The sequence below is a fragment of the Rhinopithecus bieti genome, unplaced genomic scaffold (genome assembly GCF_001698545.2).
Source record: "Rhinopithecus bieti isolate Rb0 unplaced genomic scaffold, ASM169854v2 scaffold_9981, whole genome shotgun sequence".
Taxonomy (NCBI): Eukaryota; Metazoa; Chordata; class Mammalia; order Primates; family Cercopithecidae; genus Rhinopithecus; species Rhinopithecus bieti.
The window spans coordinates 4,660,661-4,680,418 of NW_016806838.1; the positions used below are offsets into that span (position 1 = coordinate 4,660,661).

General features: G+C 45.4%; 1 protein-coding gene across 15 annotated transcripts in view; it reads left to right on the forward strand.

Moving 5' to 3' along the window:
* Positions 1-19,758, forward strand: part of TRERF1 (transcriptional regulating factor 1) — a 241,152-nt gene that overhangs the window by 84,844 nt on the left and 136,550 nt on the right. For 14 of the 15 annotated variants that reach the window (XM_017878225.1, XM_017878227.1, XM_017878235.1 and 11 more), the window contains one exon: positions 9,925-10,007. The gene's annotated coding sequence lies outside the window, so the exon portion shown is untranslated. Of the gene's footprint in view, positions 1-4,033; positions 4,126-9,924; positions 10,008-19,758 lie in introns of those variants that run through there. The other variant, XM_017878231.1, reaches the window with a different exon arrangement.

Consider the following 19,758-nt stretch of genomic DNA (forward strand, 5'->3'; position numbering starts at 1 on the left):
GTATTAGCCAGGATGGTCTCGATCTCCTGACCTCGTGATCCGCCCGTCTCGGCCTCCCAAAGTGCTGGGATTACAGGCTTGAGCCACCGCGCCCGGCCGGGGAGGGCTTTCTTTAAGGCAAGTGAAGAAGCAGAAGCTAGAGCTGACTCTAGTAGGAGCTTACAGTCTAGTTGAGGGGTTTTTGTTTTTGTTTTTGTTTTTTGGCACCGAGTCTTGCTCTATCACCCAGGCTGGAGTGCAGTGGCACGATCTTGGCTCACTGTAACCTCTGGCTCCCGGGTTCAAGTGATTCTTATGCCTCAGCCTCCTGAGTAGCTAGGATTACAGGCACCCACCACTATGCCTGGCTAATTTTTGTATTTTTAGTAGAGAGAGGGTTTCACTGTGTTGGCAAGGCTGGTCTGGAACTCCTGACCTCAAGTGATCAACCCTCCTCGGCCTCCCAAAATGCTGAGATTACAGGCATGAGCCACCGTGCCAGGCCTTAGTTGAAATTTTGAGGGAGGGAAGACAGGCACATACCACCTACTTAAACAGAACAGCTCTTCTTCAGGGCAAGATTTCCCCCGAACAGATGAGGTTGCCATATGCAGGCACAATGGAGGGGAACATTTAAGGAAAGAGAACTGCCGACGGCTTCCTTCTTATAGGATAGAGGCTGAATGCTAGTCCAGCTCTGTAGGGTTCCCCAGAAGGCCTCACACAGGTCACAGATGCATCTGGTTGAGCACGCCAATCCGTGTTTTGGCACTCTTGAAGTCTCAAAGTCCTTTAAAAAGCTTCCGTGAGAGCCCCAGAAGTTTGGATACATTGCAAATGTCCTTCGCCTTTGGAGCTGATGCTAAGGAGGGAGTTGATCATCAGGTCTCCCGGCCTTGGGAACCGCTGCACTGGGAGGACCTCAGTCTTCCTCCTGTGTGGAGCTGCTTAGTCTCATTTCTTTTTTCTCTATTCCTATTTTGCCACCCACTCCTGTTGGCCTAGATCCTCCTAGACACTGGAAGGGTAGATCAAGTGAGGAAGCATTTGGAAGGAGACGCAACAGATGAAAGGTTGAGAACTCTTTGTTTAGGCCCTTCTTTGCTGGCCCTTGTGAATTTTGATAAGTTCCCTTGGAGTTTTCTCTCTGCTAGGCCTGGGACATGCTCAGAGACACTCCGGTTATCCTGAATGCCTTTTACTTCCCTAGACACATCACCTACCCTCTGACCTCCAGGCCTTTGAACTCTCAGTTCTGTTCTTGCTACCTAGAGCACTCCGCCACCCCTCTTCTCTGCCTTGTAAAACATTAGGGAGCCGTGGGGACTGTGGAGAATCCCATGGCTTGCACTCCATCTAAAGAGTTTCTGGGCTCCTGATTTACAGGTTGTGGGCCTGAGGGTTACTTGGATTGTCTGTGGCTGCTCCCCTTTGCAGAGACTCAGAAACGCTTGGGGAGCATAGCCTGGGAAAAACATAGAGGAAAACAGAGAAAACTAGGGCTCAGAGGAGACACTCAGGAGAGGATAATGGATCCTCCTCAGGGACCAGGGAGAGCTGGTGGGGGTTGACCTGAGGAGGCCAGAGAGGCTCTGGAAGGGGCTTTACACCTATGCGAGGACATCTCTTCTACATCTGTTCTTGGGGACTGGCAGGGCCAAGGGGTGGCTTGGGGTCAATGGCAGTGGTAGACTCAGGACCCAGGCTGGGCACAGAAGCCAGGAGGGCCTGGCTGGGAAAGACCCTTCATTTTACAGAAAAAAGATAATTCTCTATGCCAGTCTGTGACCTGCTCTGGTGCCTTTGCTTTTTAATACTGTGTAGGTTTCAGACATCAGATAATGCCTTGGTTCATGGTTTTGGTTTTGTTTTAAGAGATGGGATCTTGCTATGCTGCCCAGGCTGGACTCAAACTCAGCTGATTCTCTTGCCTCAGCCTCCCAAGTAGCTGAGACTATAGGCGTGCGTCACCATGCCCAGCTCTGGTTCAGATTTTAAACTATTATTTTTTCTTTATTTTGAAAATAAAACATAATAAAGATAACAAAGAGGAAAAGGAAGTGAAAGTAATGTCACTCATAATCCCACCACTCAGATATCATTTACATTTAGAACCTGGGCATGTATACTTCCCAGACAGTTTTCTGTGTTTTTATAAATACAGAAGCAAATAAAAATGCATTTTGTAACCTGCTGTGTGTATGTGTGATTTGTGTCCATTGAAAAGAATACATGCTTGTCCCAAATTTGAATGGTAGGGTATAAAGAGACCCCCCACCTTCCCCTGCCTCCATCGTTTACCCCCTAATTCTACTCCTCAGAGGCAGCCTCTTCGAGTAGTTGCTGGTATATCATTGATAAGGGAGACATTTAGAAGGGATAATATGTGTGGAATAGCAAAACTGTTAGTATGGCTTGTACAGATGTTGTCATGTGGAGGTTAGGAGGAGGTGAAGGGTAGGTTTAGAGGGGCTGGGAAGTAGTTTGTGGTTAGAGAAGAGACTTTGAGAAATGAGTTAGAGAAGGAGGAGATGGAGAAGTTTTTAGGACTGGGTTTTGATTGGATTTGTCATAAGGAGCAGGGTGAGTGAAGGTGAATGCAACAGTGGGTGGGGCCAAATATTGTGAAATTTTACCTCCTGGGTGGAGACTGGACTAGAGGGGGCAGCAGATATGCAAATGGGCAAGAGGCACATCAGGAAGTGGTGATAGTATGATAACTGGTAGATATTTGTAAAATACCTTTGCTTGACAAAACAAAAGTTGGCAGCCCTAGTTAGTCCCCCCCGCTTTTTTTTTTGTTTGTTTTAAAAAAAAGTTTTAGCAAATCTGAATACCAAAAACCTGAGCAAAAGTGTAGAACCGGACTGGGTGAGGGGTGCAGATTTTAGATTCAGTTCTAGTTTTGGGTCTGACTGACTGTGCAGTTTTGGACTCCTCGGTTTGTTTGTTTGTTTGTTTGTTTATATTTTTGAATCGGAGTCTTGCTTTGTTGCCCAGGCTGGAGGGCGGTGGCTTGATCTTGGCTCATTGCAACCTCTGCCTCCCAGGTTCAAGCGATTCTCCTGCCTCAGCTTCCTGAGTAGCTGGGTGGTACCTGCCACCATGCTGGCTAACTTTTGTATTTTTAGTAGAGATGGGGTTCACCATTTGGCCAGGCTGGTCTGGAACTCTTGACCTCAAGTGATCCACCTGCCTTGGCCTCCCGAAGTGCTAGGATTATAGATGAGAGCCACAGTGCCTGGCCTCCTCAGTTCTTTTAGATCCCAGCCTTCTTATCTGCAGATAAGTGGTTCTCAACCCTGTAGGCACATTAAAATCACTGGGAAGCTTATAAAAGAAAACAGTTGATGTCAGAGCCCCACTTCAGACCGAATGTGTCAGAATCTGGGGGAGCCTGGGAATTTTTTCAGAAATGCAGCTAACATTGGGAACCCCTGGATTTGGGTCATCTTAATGGCTCATTTTAGCCCTGAAATGTTATGATTCTCTGTATTGTATCATATAATTTCATTCCTTTCAGATACTGTGCACAAATGTCATAAGCTTCTTACATACCAAGAAGTCATTTTTTAATGAAAAACTCCCCTGCCGGGCGCGGTGGCTCAAGCCTGTAATCCCAGCACTTTGGGAGGCCGAGACGGGCGGATCACAAGGTCAGGAGATCGAGACCATCCTGGCTAACATGGTGAAACCCCGTCTTTACTAAAAAATACAAAAAACTAGCCGGGCGAGGTGGCAGGCGCCTGTAGTCCTAGCTACTCGGGAGGCTGAGGCAGGAGAATGGCGTGAACCCGGGAGGCGGAGCTTGCAGTGAGCTGAGATCTGGCCACTGCACTCCAGCCTGAGCGACAGAGTGAGACTCTGTCTCAAAAAAAAGAAAAACTCCCCATAATTCTCATTAGGCCTGTGATATAATGCCTATGTCCTGCAATCAATAAATTAGACTCATAAACATAGTAAAACATCAAATAATTACTTTTTTGACCCAGAAGTTCAAAGCGTGGACTTTAATCTTTAATTTCTCATTCCCTCATTTTGCAAAAACTACTGCCTGGAGTCCTGGGGCCATCTTTATTTGTAAAGAAGACGCTGAAACATTGAGACATTACTGGAAGTGTCTTTGCTAGAAGAATTGTGTATACCGTAAGTTCCAAATTAGGAGGTCCAGTTTGGGGAAGCTGTATCGGATCTAAATTCTACATGGAGTGGGAGGTGTTTAGAGTCTTGGTGCTTGCCGTTTTATCTTTATCATTGAAGTTCTTGGTTTTGTCTCTTCCTAAATGAGTCATTTTTTTAAAAAGGAACCTAACTTGGGGGGGGCGAGGAAACCACTGCGGGAGGTGCTGAATGTGGGGGCGCTGAGGAGCCAACCATCAGGAGACCGAGTTTACAGCTGGGCCCTCCACTCAGGAGGGGTGGAGGGACCCGTTCTTGCTGAGGGTGACTCAGAGACAAGTGGGACATAACCTGGTTGGGGAGGCGCAATAGGGAGGTATTGATGTTGTTTATTAATCTACCGAGTATTTACTGGAGCACAGCCACCAAATATACTGCCTGGACGAAGGGCCGATTCCACAGGTGCTTGGGAGATTGTGAACAAAGGGGAAGGAGCTTCCTAGTTTGTCCTCTACTTGAGATGAGACACAGATTGTGTCCACATTTGCCTGCACTTTCAGATAAATGAACTGAAGTTATCGAGCCCCATCCTGGTGTGAACAATGCAAGTAAAAATGTTAGGGCCAGGCAGGATGTCACGGGGAAGGAGATGGCAGCTGAAGACCCCCTTGTGGAATGCTGAAGGGCCCGATGATACAGACGCTGGCCGGGCAGCCAGATGGAGATCAGATTGAGGACGGGAGCTCTGCGGGACCTCTGTGTGTCACTTCCCCTTTCTGTGCTAAGATCTCCCAGCTGAAAAAATGGTCCCCCCGCTACACACCTCAGTCACCAGGCCCTGCCAGCTGTTGGGAGTGTTTGATGGCCTAGATGCCTGAGTGGGTAGGGGTGGGAGAGAGAACAGGAGCGGGTGAGCAGAGCCTGGCTTTGGAAACCAGAGCGACTCCGCACATTTTGGCCCAAATCCCTCCCATGCTTGGGGTGAGGAGAAGCCCAGGGTAAGGGTGTCTCCCTAGAGCCAGGAAGATCTTGGTGCGGTGGGAGTGTTGGCTCCGCACGTTCCTCCTCCACACAGGGCCCCCAGCAGGGCCGGATTTCATCTTTTCTCAGTGGCGTGCAGCCTCTTGCCACTGTGCATGCGTGTTTTCTAAGTTTGTCACAAACTTCCTGTTTAGGTACGATAAGAGGCTCGGAGCTTTTTGTGTTTTGAAACCCGGGCATTCACCGAGGTCCGGCGCTTCTCTCTTACCAGCAGTGGGGTGACCTGTTTGTTCCTTTGCGGACTTCTGCCGTCCTTCTTTGAAAACCTTCTTACTGGGAAATGCTCTGTGGCCTCTGCTTGTTTCTGTTAGTAAGAGTAGAGAGAGCTGTGAGCTCTGAAGGCTGGAAATGGGGAGGGGAGCACCACCGAGTAAGCCCCTTATGTAAGGCCAGGCAGTGTGCTAGATATTATACTTCCATACACTTATTTATTTATTTAGTTTGTTTGTTTGTTTGTTTGAGACGGAGTCTCGCTCTGTCACCCAGGCTGCAGTGCAGTGGCGTGATCTCGGCTCACTGCAAGCTCCGCCTCCCAGGTTCACACCATTCTCCTGCCTTGGCCTCCCGAGTAGCTGGGGCTACAGGCGCCCGCCACCACGCCCAGCTAATTTTCTGTATTTTTACTAGAGACAGGGTTTCACCATTCACAGGATGGTCTCGATCTCCTGACCTCGTGATCTGCCCACCTCGACCTCCCAAAGTGCTGGGATTACAGGGATGAGCCACCGCGCCCAGCCTACACTTACTTTATTTAGGCGTCACAGTCACTCATACAGAGCCAGACTCCAAGAGGTGAAGGCTGACCTGGCTGATGAGGTCAGGATTGATCCCAGGCCTGACTCCAGTGCTCCTGTGACTTCAGCTAAGTCCTGAGGAGTACACTGCCCCTTTGGTTGCCCCTGGTTTGGGTAGATCCTGATTTCATATGGGGCATCTTGGTGACAGCATCCCCTTGAAACCTATGGTTTTCTCTCAGCCCCTTGTTACCCAGATCTGCCCATCTGTCTGCCTGGGGTGATTGGATGGCCTTTGAGTGCTTTGCTGATTTTCACCTTTCCCAGGCATCTTCCTCTTGTGGCTCTGGGAATCCCAGAATTGTTAGATGGTGGTCCACAGCCAGTGATTGAAGTGGATCAGTCCAGCTTCTCATTTCCCAGAAATAGAATATTCTTTTTCCTGCTTCTGGGCGCCCAGCCCTGACTGTTCTGCCAGTCACCATGAGCTTCTCCATACAGCTGGATTTCTCACATTTCAAGCTCTCCCTTGAAGAAGGAAGAAGAGGGTATATCTATCTATGTCTACAAAAGCATGTGAAAGGGTGGCAAAGGAAGGACACCAAGACCTTGAATATGCAGGTGCAGGAAGAGGAGGGAAGAGCCAAATCCAGCCGTCCTCCTCCCCGTTAGAGTAGATGTTAGGAGGTGCTCCTAACTCCGGTGCCTCCTGCGCAGGAGGAATAGGTATGCCTCCCAGCTTCAAGAAGGCCGTGTCCCTTCACTTGGCCATCCCGGTTCCCTTGTATTTTCTGAAAAACTTCTGGAATCATATTGCCTGAGCATCAGGATTGTTCTGTAGATCAAATAACTGAGACACTGTGTTGAGCAGTGGGCAGTTGCAAGCATTTGCATTAGACGATTCATTGCCCTGAAGAGGCTTGCAGTCCACATGAGCACAGGGAACTCTTGCCCAGAGAAGCTAGATGCAGTGAGCTCAGAAGAGCCAGGAGAGCTTGGTAAGCTGGGTTGGTGCCACCCAGCAGACTGCAGGAGAGGGCTGGAGCTGGGTGGCCAGACGGCAGAGCTGCAGGGGAGGAATGTGCTGGGTGTTGGGACCTTGATGGGGGTGCATGGACTGGGCAGGGGATTACAGATGGGGTGAGCAGAGGTATGCATGGGAAGCAAGATCGAAGAAGGAGATGTGCACCGTTTGTGAAGGATCCCAAGGGGTGGCTGTGGAGCTTGGAATGTTCCTGTATTGAGGAGCCTCCAAAGCCAAAGCATGGGGCCGGGATTGGTAAATGCAGTGCTGTGAGAAGATCCGTCTCAATTTGTGAACTGTAAATGGGCAGTCCTGGGAGGTAACTTAGGAGACATTTGTCATGTCAAGTGTTAGGAATGAAATGTTGAGGACTTGGACTAGGGTGGTGGTAGTGTATGTAGAAAAGACGAGAGGGAAGTGGAAAGTTTCAAATCTCAGCTCTGCCACTTGCTACCTGTGTGACCTTGAGCAAATTACTTCATCTCTTTCAATGTGTTTTGTCGTCTGTAAATAGTAGCTAAAAACACTTCACAGGACTCTTGTTTGAGGATTTTAACTTGTAACATACCCAGCACTTAGTAGGTACTCAAGGAATAATGAATCTTCTCATGCAGGAAGAGGCATCATTTTGTGACTGGGAGGATTTAAGGGAGTGGAGTATGAGGTTCTGGGTCTGGGAGCCCGGGAGAATGATGAACCCTTCATAGAAAGAGATGGACCTGCTTGGGGCTTTGAATTTAGCTTTAGGAACTTCTCCTAAACCCTGGCTACTGAGGGCTGTCACAGAAAACCTCACATCCATGAAGATTGTGCCTCTATGAAACCACGGCCTCTGGTTAGAGCAGGGCCCTCCTGGATGCTGGCCAGCAGCTGGCTGTCTCAGTCAGGGTGTGGACTAGGGTGAGAGAGTGAGCCACCTAGGGCACAAACGTCAGGAGGTGCTGGGTTTCAGGGCCACGCCTGCACTTGATATCCACAGTAGGACATGCATCCCAGCCTCCTCTCCTATCTGCCCTTCTCCACTCAGGAGACAACCTGGCTTCTCTGTTCACTGAAAATATTACTCCACGGCTAGCTCACTCAGGTTCCCGCCTGCCCTCCTGTGTGCTGACCTGCATCTGGGCTCATTCCCACCTGGTTTCCTTGCACTCAAAGAAAGAGACATCCTTCCTTCTGGCCAGAGAGAACCCTCTCCCTGTACAGGGGTCCCCCTGCTTCCTGCAGCCCCTGGGACCTCACGCCTCAGTCTTGCAACCCAACTTCCTCAGACCTTCACACCCCTCAGCCTCACCTTCTCTTTTCTCCACCCCTCACAGATGGATGTATGGAAATAAGCTGCCCTCGCTAACACAGCCCACGCAGGCTGGCCTCCACCGGTGGGGGCTTGTACCTGGTCCAGGGCAGGGAGCTGGTGGGTTTGCTGCAGAGGCCTCCCGCCTTCTGCAGGGGCTGCTCTCTCTAAGGTCACCTGCAGCCTCCATGTTGCCACACACAACGGACACTTCAGTCCTTATCTGTCTGGGCTCTTTGCTGCTTTGGACACTGTGGACAGCTTCCTTCTTCTTGCAACTTTCTTTTCTCTTGGCTTATTTGATTCCATCATACAAAGTCTTTCAACAGCTATTTCTTGAGCACCTACTATGTGCCAGGCTCTGGGCACACCATAATACGATGTCCCTGCTCTCAGGGAGTTTACAATTTAAGGGAAGTGGGGAAAGGGGGTTGAAAAAAATAAATAAATGTCAGGTGGTGATAAGGGTTGCAAAGAGAAATACAACAGGGAAGGAGGCTAGGAAGGGGGCCGGGGTTGGAGGTGGGCCTCACTGCAAAGGACGTGAGAGCAGAAACCTGTAGGAAGTGACAAATGCCTGGGGGATGAGTGCTCCAAGGATGGGGAAGAGCAAATGGGGATGGGGTTGAGGCAGGAGCCTTCCTGAATGTTTGAGGAAGCCATTGTGGCTGGAGGAAATGGAGGAAGGGCAGAGTAGGAGGAGAAGAGGTCAGGTGTCTCAGTCCATCAGGGAAGAGGCCCAGCCAAGTCATTTGGACTGTGGCCATTTCAAGGACTTTGGCTTTTACTTTGATACAGATGAAATACTATAGGAGTGTTCTGAGCAGAAGAGTGATTTTTAAATGATCACTTAGGCTGCTCTGGGGAGCATGCTATATTTGTTAGCTTGAGCTGCCATAACCAAGTACCACACACTGGGTGGCTTAAACCACAAATTTATTGTCTCACAGCTCTAGAGGCTGCGAGTCCAAGATCAAGGTGTTGGCTGGAGACTCCAGGGAAGGGTCTGTTTCGGGCCCTTCTCCAACTCTGGGTAGCTTCTTGGCTTGTGGCAGAAAACCTCCAATCTTCCAAATGTCCCCTTTTTATAAGGACACCAGAGTCATTTTGGATTAGGAACCCCCATTCTACTTCAGTAGGACCTCATCTTAACTTTTATATCATCAATGACCCTGTTTCCTAATATGACATCTTCAATGACCCTGTTTCCTAATATGCCACATTCTGAGATCGTAGGGATCAGAATTTCAACATAGGAATCTTGGAGAGACACTGTTCAACCTCCAAGACATGGTTATAGAAAGGTAAGGGGAGGAGTGGAACAACTAATTAGGGGATTATCACAGTAACCTAATGAGAGATGCTGCTCACTTGGACCAAAGTGGTACCAGTGGAGGTGTTGAGAAATGGTGAGGGTCTGGATATTACTTTACATTAAAGCTGGTGTCCTTTGCTGATGGATTAGACATGGGGTGTGAGGGAAAGAGGAAAGCCATGATGACTTGGATTTAGAGCCTGAATAACCATAGTGAAGTTGGACGTCTTGGTCTCCTAAGTCCTCTTCTACCCCGGGGACCTTCCTCAGCAGCCTTTGCTGGGTCCTCCTCCTGGGTAGGCCCATCAGCTGCTGGGTTCTTCAGGGTTTTATCCCGGGTCAGTCCTCTTCCTGATCAATACCTACTGTGCCCGTGCTGAAGCCTGATGTCCTGACTGTGCTCTTTGGGTCACTCCTGCAGGCCCTGGCTGTGGAGGATGCTGAAGGAAGAAGACGCAGAAGCAGGACTACCCTGAAAGATTCAGCCTCTTCATCTTCAAACAGGTAGCTTCTCGGGTATTGTTGGTGTTGGAACATTTTACAGCAAAGCAGTCGTAAGACCATTTCTTGGACCCACATGTTGTGGAGAATGCCCCAGGAAGCGGAGGAGGGCTGCTCTGGGCCTGGACATCCATTGATTTCTAGAAAATTTTCTTTGGGAAGTGGTCAGGGATTGTGGATTCACATAATGGTTTTTGGCGGCTTCTGGAATGGGGTGGAGGGCGTCTTGTCTCTCTTGATTTCGCAGAATTGTAAATAGTTGAGGATCCAATGAACGTCCACGGATGGTAGTTCTAGAAGTGTTTAGAAGGACTTAAAAATGTCTGGGATGCATCTCTGGAGAGTGGTGGTGTAGAAGGCTGCTGTGGGAAGCTCCACAGAGAATGTCAGAGGCAGATTCCTGGACTCAGGAGCCTTAGGTGGCCCTGGGGCATTCCTCGTGTTTTTATCAGCTCTGGCCTCAAGATCCCTTCCATTCTCAGTTTGTCCCTCCATAAAATGGGCATACAGCTATGATTCCTCTGCCGGGCCTCCCACAAGCTGTTTCAAGGGTCAGTAGTTTGTGCATAAATAGAATGTTAAGCTTTTATTTCAGGTGTAAACCCTGATCCAGCAGGAGATGGCTCCGTCCTCCACACATTCTTGGTGACAGTGGGGAAGGGGGTGGTGGTGTCTGATTCGATTATTTCAGTGTGTGTGGTTTTGTTTTCTTGGCATGTGCCAAAGTTTCCATTCCTCCTATGTGAGGCTCAGAGTTGATTGCTTCAGTTTCTTTTTTATTGTTCCTAATTCTGATTTAATTTTAAAGCCATTGCGTCTTGGGGTTCCAGTCGGAAACGTGGCTCGCGCAAATGGGGTAATTGAAGAGCCTCTACTGAAGGGACTATTTATAAGGATGCAGGCAGAGTTAAGAGAAGCCAACAAGGGATGCTGAAGCACCCAGGGTCAGCAGTGTCAGGGAGCTGTTACTGTGCCTAGGCCTGGAAGGAAGAGGGAGGCATTGGCTGTCAGGATGGGAAACAGGAGCTGGAGAGGTGTCCCTGGTAGAGGAATGCAATCAGCCTATAGCAGCATGGCCAGGAAAGAACCAAGAGAATAAATACCCTCATTGAACCCCTGAGATCTCCCGTCTCCTGATGCCAGTGCCTCCCATTAGGTAGCCTCAGTCAGAGCCAGAAGGCAAGGGAACTGGGTGGGTGCTGTCCACGGAGGGCAGAGCCTCTGTGGGGCAGAGCTGTGTGGAGGGGGATGGAGGGTGGATTTGCGGAGCAAATGGGAACAGTCTCACAGAGTTAAGAGTTGAAGGTCACTTGGATTATAAGGATGTTTCTACTTTTGACCAAAAGAGGCTTTTGTGTATGTTTGAGTGAAACTTTGCATTGTGAAGTCGGCACAATGAACTGATTAATCAGCTCATGTACCTGCCATGTGCAGGGATAGGGTGGACTGCAGGGTGGGTGTGAACCAGCAGCTCAGCAGTATCCTAAACCATCCAAGTTGTTTTTTTTTTTTTGATTTTTTTTTTTGTTTTGTTTTTAATCTCTCTGCTCCTTCCTCCGTGGGTCAGTTCATCCTCAGGCTGGCTTCTGCACCAGACTGGCTTCTGCACCGGGCTGTGGGGAGACTGGGGGTGTGTAGAGTTCTGGACACTGTCAGGGGAGGAGGGAAATAGATCTTGGGAGCCACAGCTGACATCCATCATACTGTACCACCGGTAAAAGTAGAATAATAACCTTACTAACTTGGACCAGTCATTGAGGATAATAGTGAGAGGACACTCAACCTTAACTAGTAAAAGTTTGAATCTTCCAGTGTATACACTTCCATGTGTATAGTGTCAGGCAGAACCTTCCCAAACACATCCTGTTAGAAGCAGGTAGCATCTGTTCTTCAGTGTGTCTTAAAACGTAGGACCTTCTAGCAGGCTAAATATACCTTCTGAAATCCCGTTTAATTTCTCATTTGCTTATTCAACCTTTTAATAGCCAGAGTAAACACTGAACTCAAATTCTGGGTTGGTGAAGATTAAATTACAATAATGAGGTTCTTCATTTATAACCTCATCTATAAAATGGAAATAAGAATAGCACCTACTTTATAGGTTTGCTGTAAGGATTAACTGAGGCGATCCGAGTCAAGTGCTTAGCCCAATAAATGCTACCTTTATTAGTGTCATATATTGCCAAATATTGTCACCTTTATGTTTTTATGCACATGTTTAATCTAGAAAATTAACTCTCTTCACAACAAATATTATTATCTGCTGCTGATTAGTTCTGTTAGAGAGGAGATAAATAAAGGTATTAAAATATTTAGTGTTTGTGGATTCTTTTTTTACTGAAGTTTTTTTTTGTTTGTTTGTTTGTTTTTCCTGTTAGAATTCATTTTGGGGAAGCCTAAATAGAGAGAAGTTTAAGGAGCATACAATTAAAATAGATATAATCTCTAGAATATAGAGATTTTAAAATTTTATGGCAATATGTTCTTATATTCTTAGTTGAAAAATCTCTTAAATAGTTGATGGCCTGTCATGACCTATCCCAGCTGAATTTTTTTTTTTTTTTTTTGAGACGGAATCTTGCTGTGTTGCCAGACTGAAGTGCTGAGGCATGATCTTGGCTCACTGCAATCTCCGCCTTCCAGATTCAAGCGATTCTCCTGCCTCAGCCTCCCGAGTAGCTGGGACTACAGGCACGCGCCACCACACCCGGCTAATTTTTGTACTTTTAGTAGAGACGGGGTTTCACCATGTTGGCCAGGATGGTCTCAATCTCCTGACCTCACAATTCACTCACCTTGGCATCCCAAAGTGCTGGCATTACAGGTGTGAGCCACTGAGCCTGGCGATTTTTTTCCTTATTCTCAGTTTGGAGGCTCTGGAGGGATGAGTGATCCCCCTTGCCTTTGGTTTCCTGAACCAACTGTCCTGGGAGGATGGATGGATTTTCAGATCACTGGGATTGAGTGAGATGCCGCAGTACTGAGAAGCTAGTCTTGGGCATACACTTTAGTAGAATTTCAGCTGACGATATGGTGAATCATTCCCGAAAGCCTCTGGTGCCACAGGGCTGACCTCTCAGAATCCCAGGAGGGTCAAGCATCTTGATTTGGGTTTCCCAGATTAATGGTGGGGAGAGCACAGGTTGGCAAAGGGCCTCCAAAAGCTTTACCACCTGTTCCAGAACCAGGAGGAGGAGGCTTTGACGATGGAGGGCTGAGCATGTAGGGTGCAGCAGGAGAACAGTGTTCCAGAATGACCAGGAGCTTTGAAGACTACATTCTTCATCCCCACTCCCCTGAGTGTTGACTAAAGTTAGACTTCCGTTTTCTGTAGGTTGTTAGTTGCACTTGGGGCTTGCCACCATTTGATACCTAGATGAGCACTGATTGACTCCAAATTCCTTGGCTCAGAGAGTGCTGTAAACTAGTGGTTCTCGAATGAAGATTGCCTGGACCAAGAAAGCACTAGGAGAGAGAGAGAGAGAGAGAGAAAAAAAAAACAAAAAAAAAAAGGCTTTAGGGCATTGGCCTAGGGCTCCCAGTCTTTTTTATTTTGCCAAGTTAGGACATTTTAAAAACTCTTAACACTCATCACCAAGCTTTTATGATAAAACCATCTTAATGCCAAAGTAGTAGGAAAAGATAATATAAGAACAAAACAAAAATCTTTAAATTGAAAACACTCAGCTTTAGGAATAATTTACTACATTGTTCTTATTTTTCTGACATCACCGGTGAAAAGTACACCAAGGGAGTGTGGGCTCTGCCCTGCATTTGCCCTCCGGGTGTTGGGCGCTCACCTGGTGATGTGGAGTTAGCTCCTGAATGCGCAACTGTAGGGAAATACACCCTACTTTTTGAAGCCTCACTTGGAGCCTAAGGTTCTCTAGAGTCATACCTTGATTGGATTTATAAGTTAAAGTTGGGAGAAAATCCATTTTAATACAAGTTTTGATAAATCCAATTTATAAAATAAAGAAGGAACCGTTTACCCTCCAGTCATTAACTTAGAATTGTTAGTTTAATTTTCCACCAGCAGGAAGAAAATCTTGCAATACCTAAGTAGTTCAAATTAGAAAGTGTGTCAACAGTTTTTCCTTTTCCACCATTTAACCCTAAAATTGATAAATGTCTTCAATTTGATCTGGCTTTCAATTGTATGGTATGCCTCTGTAGGTGGGAAAGGGTGTGTGCGCCAACCTCCCCACCCCCCCGCAAATATGCAGAAAGCTTGGTTTGATCCCTGGAGCTCCAGAAAGGAAGGGGTGCTTGTGAAAAATGTTGCTGGTAAGTGCTAGTATTAATACTTGTAGCAGTCACTTGCTGGTGTTAGTACTTGTAGCAAAAGTTGCATCTCAGAAGTGCCAAAATAGTGTGACTTTTTAAGACGCCTTTTGGAGTCATTAAAAATCCCCAAACATACACGCAACCACCCCTGCCATCCAGAAGCTTAACTAAACATTACTCATTCTGCTTTCATTACACGTCTGCCTGGCTTTGCCACAAACACACTTTGCCTTCTAGCCAGGATTAAGCTTCTGTGTTAGGCCATGACTGGTGTGAAAGCAACTCCTCTATCCTTGTTGACCGGGACAGAAAGACTACTTGCTCGCCCGTGTGAAATTATGAATGGAATCGTGAAATCCTGGAGCCAAAGCAAGTTTGTTGCCTTCCTGCAGGACTATCCTAACACTCATCACCTTGACTGGCAAAAGGTGTCCTAATTCTAACATTTCATGGGTCTCCTGTAAACAAGGATGTGATCTCAGATGTGTCTTTCTCAATAAAAAGAAGACCATTCTGTGGCACTCTAACACCTACAGTTATTGCCTGTTAACCGCATTCCTGGGCAAAGCGTTACCGTTTGAGTCCTTCTAGTATCCTCATCTTTGCTCATATGCTTTTATGGCACAGTTCTTGCACGTTCTGGCAAACACTGGATCTTTTTTTTTTTTTTGAGACAGAGTCTTACTTTGTCACCCAGGCTGGAGTGCAGTGGCACAGTCCTGGCTCACTCCAACGTCTTCCTCCTGGGATCAAGCAATTCTCCTGCCTCAGCCTCCTGAGTAGCTGGGATTATAGGCACACACCACCAAGCCTGGCTAATTTTTGTATTTTTAGTAGAAACGGGGTTTCACTATGTTGGTCAGGCTGGTCTCGAACTCCTGACCTCGTGATCCACCCGCCTTGGCCTCCCAAAGTGCTGGGATTACAGGCGTGAGCCACCGCACCCGGCTGACATTGGATCTTAATTTGTTCAGACCCCTTACCACTGGTTTCTCTTAAGGCATATCTTACTCCACGGCAGATGACATTGTACTTTTTGACAGACATTACCACAACATTTTTGTCTTAGCTCAGGCTGCCATAACAAAATACCATGAAGTGCATTGCTTAAACAATAGAAATTTATGGGCCGGGCGCAGTGGCTCACACCTGTAATCCCAGCACTTTGGGAGGCTGAGGTGGGTGGATCATGAGGTCAGGAGTTTGAGACCAGCCTGGCCAACATGGCAAAACGATGTCTCTAAAAATACAGAAAAATTAGCCGGGTGTGGTGGCGGGCACCTGTAATCCCATCTACTCGGGGGGCTGAGGCAGGAGAATCATTGAACCCGGCAGGCAAAGGTTGCAGTGAGCCAAGCTTGTGCCACTGCACTCCAGCCTGGGTGACAAAAGAGCAAGACTCCATCTCAAAAAAAAAAAGAAAAAAAAAAAAAGAAATTTATTTTTCATAGCTCTAAAGGCTGGGAAGCCCAAGATCAAGGTGCTCAGCGAGGTAAGGTTTATTCTGAAGCCTCTTCTCTTGGCTTGTGAGTGAGAGCCATCTTGCTGTGTACTCACCTGATCTCTTCCTTGTGCACCCAGAGACAGGAATCTCCTCTTTCTCTTCTTATAAAATCACCCATCCCATCGTGAGAGCTTCACTCTCATCACCTTACCTAAACCTAATTATCTTTCAAAGACCTCATCTCCGAATGGCATCCCATTGGGGTTTAGGGCTTCAACATAGGAGTTTGGGGGAAGAAAAATATTCAGTCCAAAACAGCTCTGAGCATTTATTTGTGGTGCCTGTGAAGTGCTTGTAGGGTCACTGGTCCAGGGGCCCTGCAGTACAGAAAGCCTTAGAGTGACAAGTGTTCATTGCGGTGGAAGAGGGGAAGCATCCTAGGCTGGAGATGACACAATAAAATGGGAAGTTGGAAGACCTTTACCACAGAACTGGAGGTGACCTGGGGCTAGACAGAGGTTCTCCTCGTCTCTCCAGGTCTTAGCTTTTCTAGTGGTCAGAAATGTCAGTGGTCCGAATGCCAGGTCCGAATGTCAGTGGTCAAGTTGTGGTTGCCAAACTTGGTCAGCCTCAATGAAATTTGAATGGTTCAACACATCCAATATACCATGATCACCTTCTATAACCTTCATGTGCCTCTTAAAAGGAGGCCCTTGGAACCAAAGCCTGGGAAAATGTGTTTTTTTCTCAACACTTTATCATCTTGGGCATTTACTCCCTTTTCATGGGGGAAAGAATGGCCATAAATTATAATAGAGCTGTTCCATTTGAAATCAGTATCTTACATGTCATTCTAAATGTGTACTAACATGGTAATGTCCACATGGACACACACACGCTCATACACCCCTGTGCCAGGTGGAATATTTTAAGATATAAAAAGGCCTTTGAAAATCCTTTTAAACTCTCAAGGAACAGATAATTCCTATGTTATATAAACTGTTCTGGGATTGAGAAAAAAGATGGAAAACTTCCAGATCCTTCTTTCAAGCAAGCATGGCCCTGATATCGAAACAGGCAAGTTCCCAAAGGGAGGATCTATACCAGTCTCACTTAGGAATGTAAAAGTTTTAGACAAAATTCTAGTGAGTAGATTTCAACAATAGAGAATATGAATGTTCTACCATAACCAAATAGATTATATTCCTGGAATGCAGGAATGGCTTCATATACATATATTTCCCCATGGTTCACATAAGTTGTTTAAATAAAAATATGTAATAACCTCATTAATTCCAAAAGTGTATTCAATCAGTTTTTAAGTTTTTACATACCACTTTAAGAGTGATATATAAAGTGACCAATCTTTAACATTATAAGAAAGATCAGGTTCATGCAGCCCACTGCCACTGTACTTACTGGTGAAAAACTAAAGGCATCACCTCTTCAAGTTTTAGTCAATGCAGAGAGTCATAAAATAGTAACTTGGAGAATAAATATTATAAAGAAAAATGATAACATTATTAACTACAGATTGCCTAGTTGTAGATGAAGAAGACTTAAAGAGTTTAACTAAAACCCTATTTCTAGATGATGAACTTGAAATTAAGGATTTGGATTCTTCTGAAATTAGTTCATGAGTCTAATACCATTCCTCTGAAAGTCCCATCAGGATGTTTTAAATTTCACAAGATGTTTCTATGTCTGCTTGGAAAATAAATAGATAAGAACATCGGGGGAATTCTGAAAGTGGTTTTGGGGGAAGGGAGTCGGATCTATTGGATATTAAAATATATAGCACTACCAGGTATTAAGATGCAATATAAAGCCTTTGTAATTAAAATACTATGGTGCTGTCATAAAAGGAGGAAGTAGATTAGTGAACTAGGATAGTTCAGAAATAGACCCTTGCATAAATAATTTAATAAATCATAAAGCAGTCATCACAAATCAGTGGGGAAGGGAAAATTATTCAATAAATAATTCTGATGCCTCATTAGCAATTTGGGAAAAATCATTTTGGCTTCACCAAAATGAATTACAGATGGATTAAACGATTAAAGTACAAAATGTAGAGGCATAGGAAATCTGTAGCATTGAATATTGCTTAGAAACAAAGGAAAGCATTCAAAAAGGAAAAGAATAGTCAATCAAACTACAGGAAAATGAAGCGTTTATGTTAAAGAAAAAATCAGGGAAACAACAGATGGAGGAAAGACTGGCAATACTATGACAGCATTAATCTTTATACTGTGAAGTGCTCAAATTAAAAAGAAAAGTACTAAACCTTGTTAGAACACTTGAATAGATAACTAAATACAACACTAAACAAATATGTAGAAAATGTACAAATTCAGTAGTAATAAGAAATATGCCCTCTCGTGGCTCTGCAGGCTGCATCTGGACCCTTCCCCCAAGCACTGACACAAGCACCCTCCAAGGCAGCTGGATCCAAACCCCAATCCCATCCATGCCTCACAAAGGGCCACATTCCAGCTCTTACACCAAGACCCCTGAAGATCTTCATCCAAGCTGTTGATAGGTACATATATTCTAGCTACTTTTGTGTACATTTGAATTTTTTCACAATAAAACATAAAAAAAATTCAAGTAATACATGCCCGTTGTTGAAAGCTTATAAAATATAGCAAATATGTAATTCCACAACTACCATCACCATTTTGATTAAAATCCTCCCATAATCTTTTCTTATGCATTTATAATGTGTTTATATATATGTATATACATACACATTTTTTTAAACAATAAAGAAATCATACTACTTGAATTGCTTTATATCCTGCTTTTTTACCTTATGAGCGTTTTTATGCTTTGCTCATTCAGATATTCAGCATAATTTTAATGGCTATACATTGTTTCAATACATGAATACACATACACATATGTATCATAATGTATTTAACCAGCTCCTTACAGATAGAGTTTGTTTGTTTGTTTGTTTTTTGAGGTGGAGTTTCGCTCTTGTTGCCCAGGCTGGAGTGCAATGGCGTGACCTTGGCTCACTGCAACCTCCACCTCCCGAGTTCAAGACGTTCTCTTGCCTCAACCTCTTAAGTAGCTGGGATTACAGGCGCCCGCCACCACGCCTGGCTAAGTTTTTGTATTTTTACTGGAGACAGGTTTCACCATGTTGGCCAGGCTAGTCTCAAACTCCTGACCTTAGATGATCCACCCTCCTTGGCCTTAGTGCTGGGATTACAGGAGTGAGCCACCACACCCAGCCCTGAGTTTTTTTTTTTTTTTTTTTTTCATCTTCCTATTCAAACAACTCTGATGCATAGTTTGCATATTGTTTAATTATTTCTTTCAACAAATATCTAGAAAGTCAAACGGGTTGTGGTTGTTTTTTGTTTGTGTTTTTTGAAAGGGAGTCGAGTCTCACTCTGTCGCCCAGGCTGAGGTGCAATGGTGTGATCACAGCTCACTGCAGCCTCGAACTCCTGGGCTCAAGCCCAGCCTCCTGATTAGCTAGGACTACAAAGTGATGAGCTTACAGGTGTGAATCACTGCACCCGGCCTGGGAAAGCTAAGGCATTTTTTTCCTGTTGTCATGCCAAATTACTCATTGAAATTATGATACAATTTTCAACTCGTTTTTTCAGTGTATATGATTACCCATTTCATGATAATCTTAGCAGTGTTGGATCCTGTGTTCACAATATTTTAAATGTATAAATATGATAGATAAAGACTATCTCATTTTCATTTGCATGTATTTGATTATTAGTGAGTGTGAAAATCTTTTTATATGTGTATGTCATTTACATTTCCTATTTTGTAACTAAGTGGTTATGTCTTTTCCCCCAGTTATTATATTTAACTCTCACTTAACTGGCTCACAAGGGCTCTTTACATATTAAAGGATTCTAACCTTGGTTCATTTTTGGACAATTCATTTGTCCAGAATTGTTTAAGTAGATCTTGCTAAAAGGTCGTACGTCTAGATTTTTTTCCCTTTGAGCTCTTGTAATTTTCTGCATTTTTTTTTTTTTTTTTTTTTTT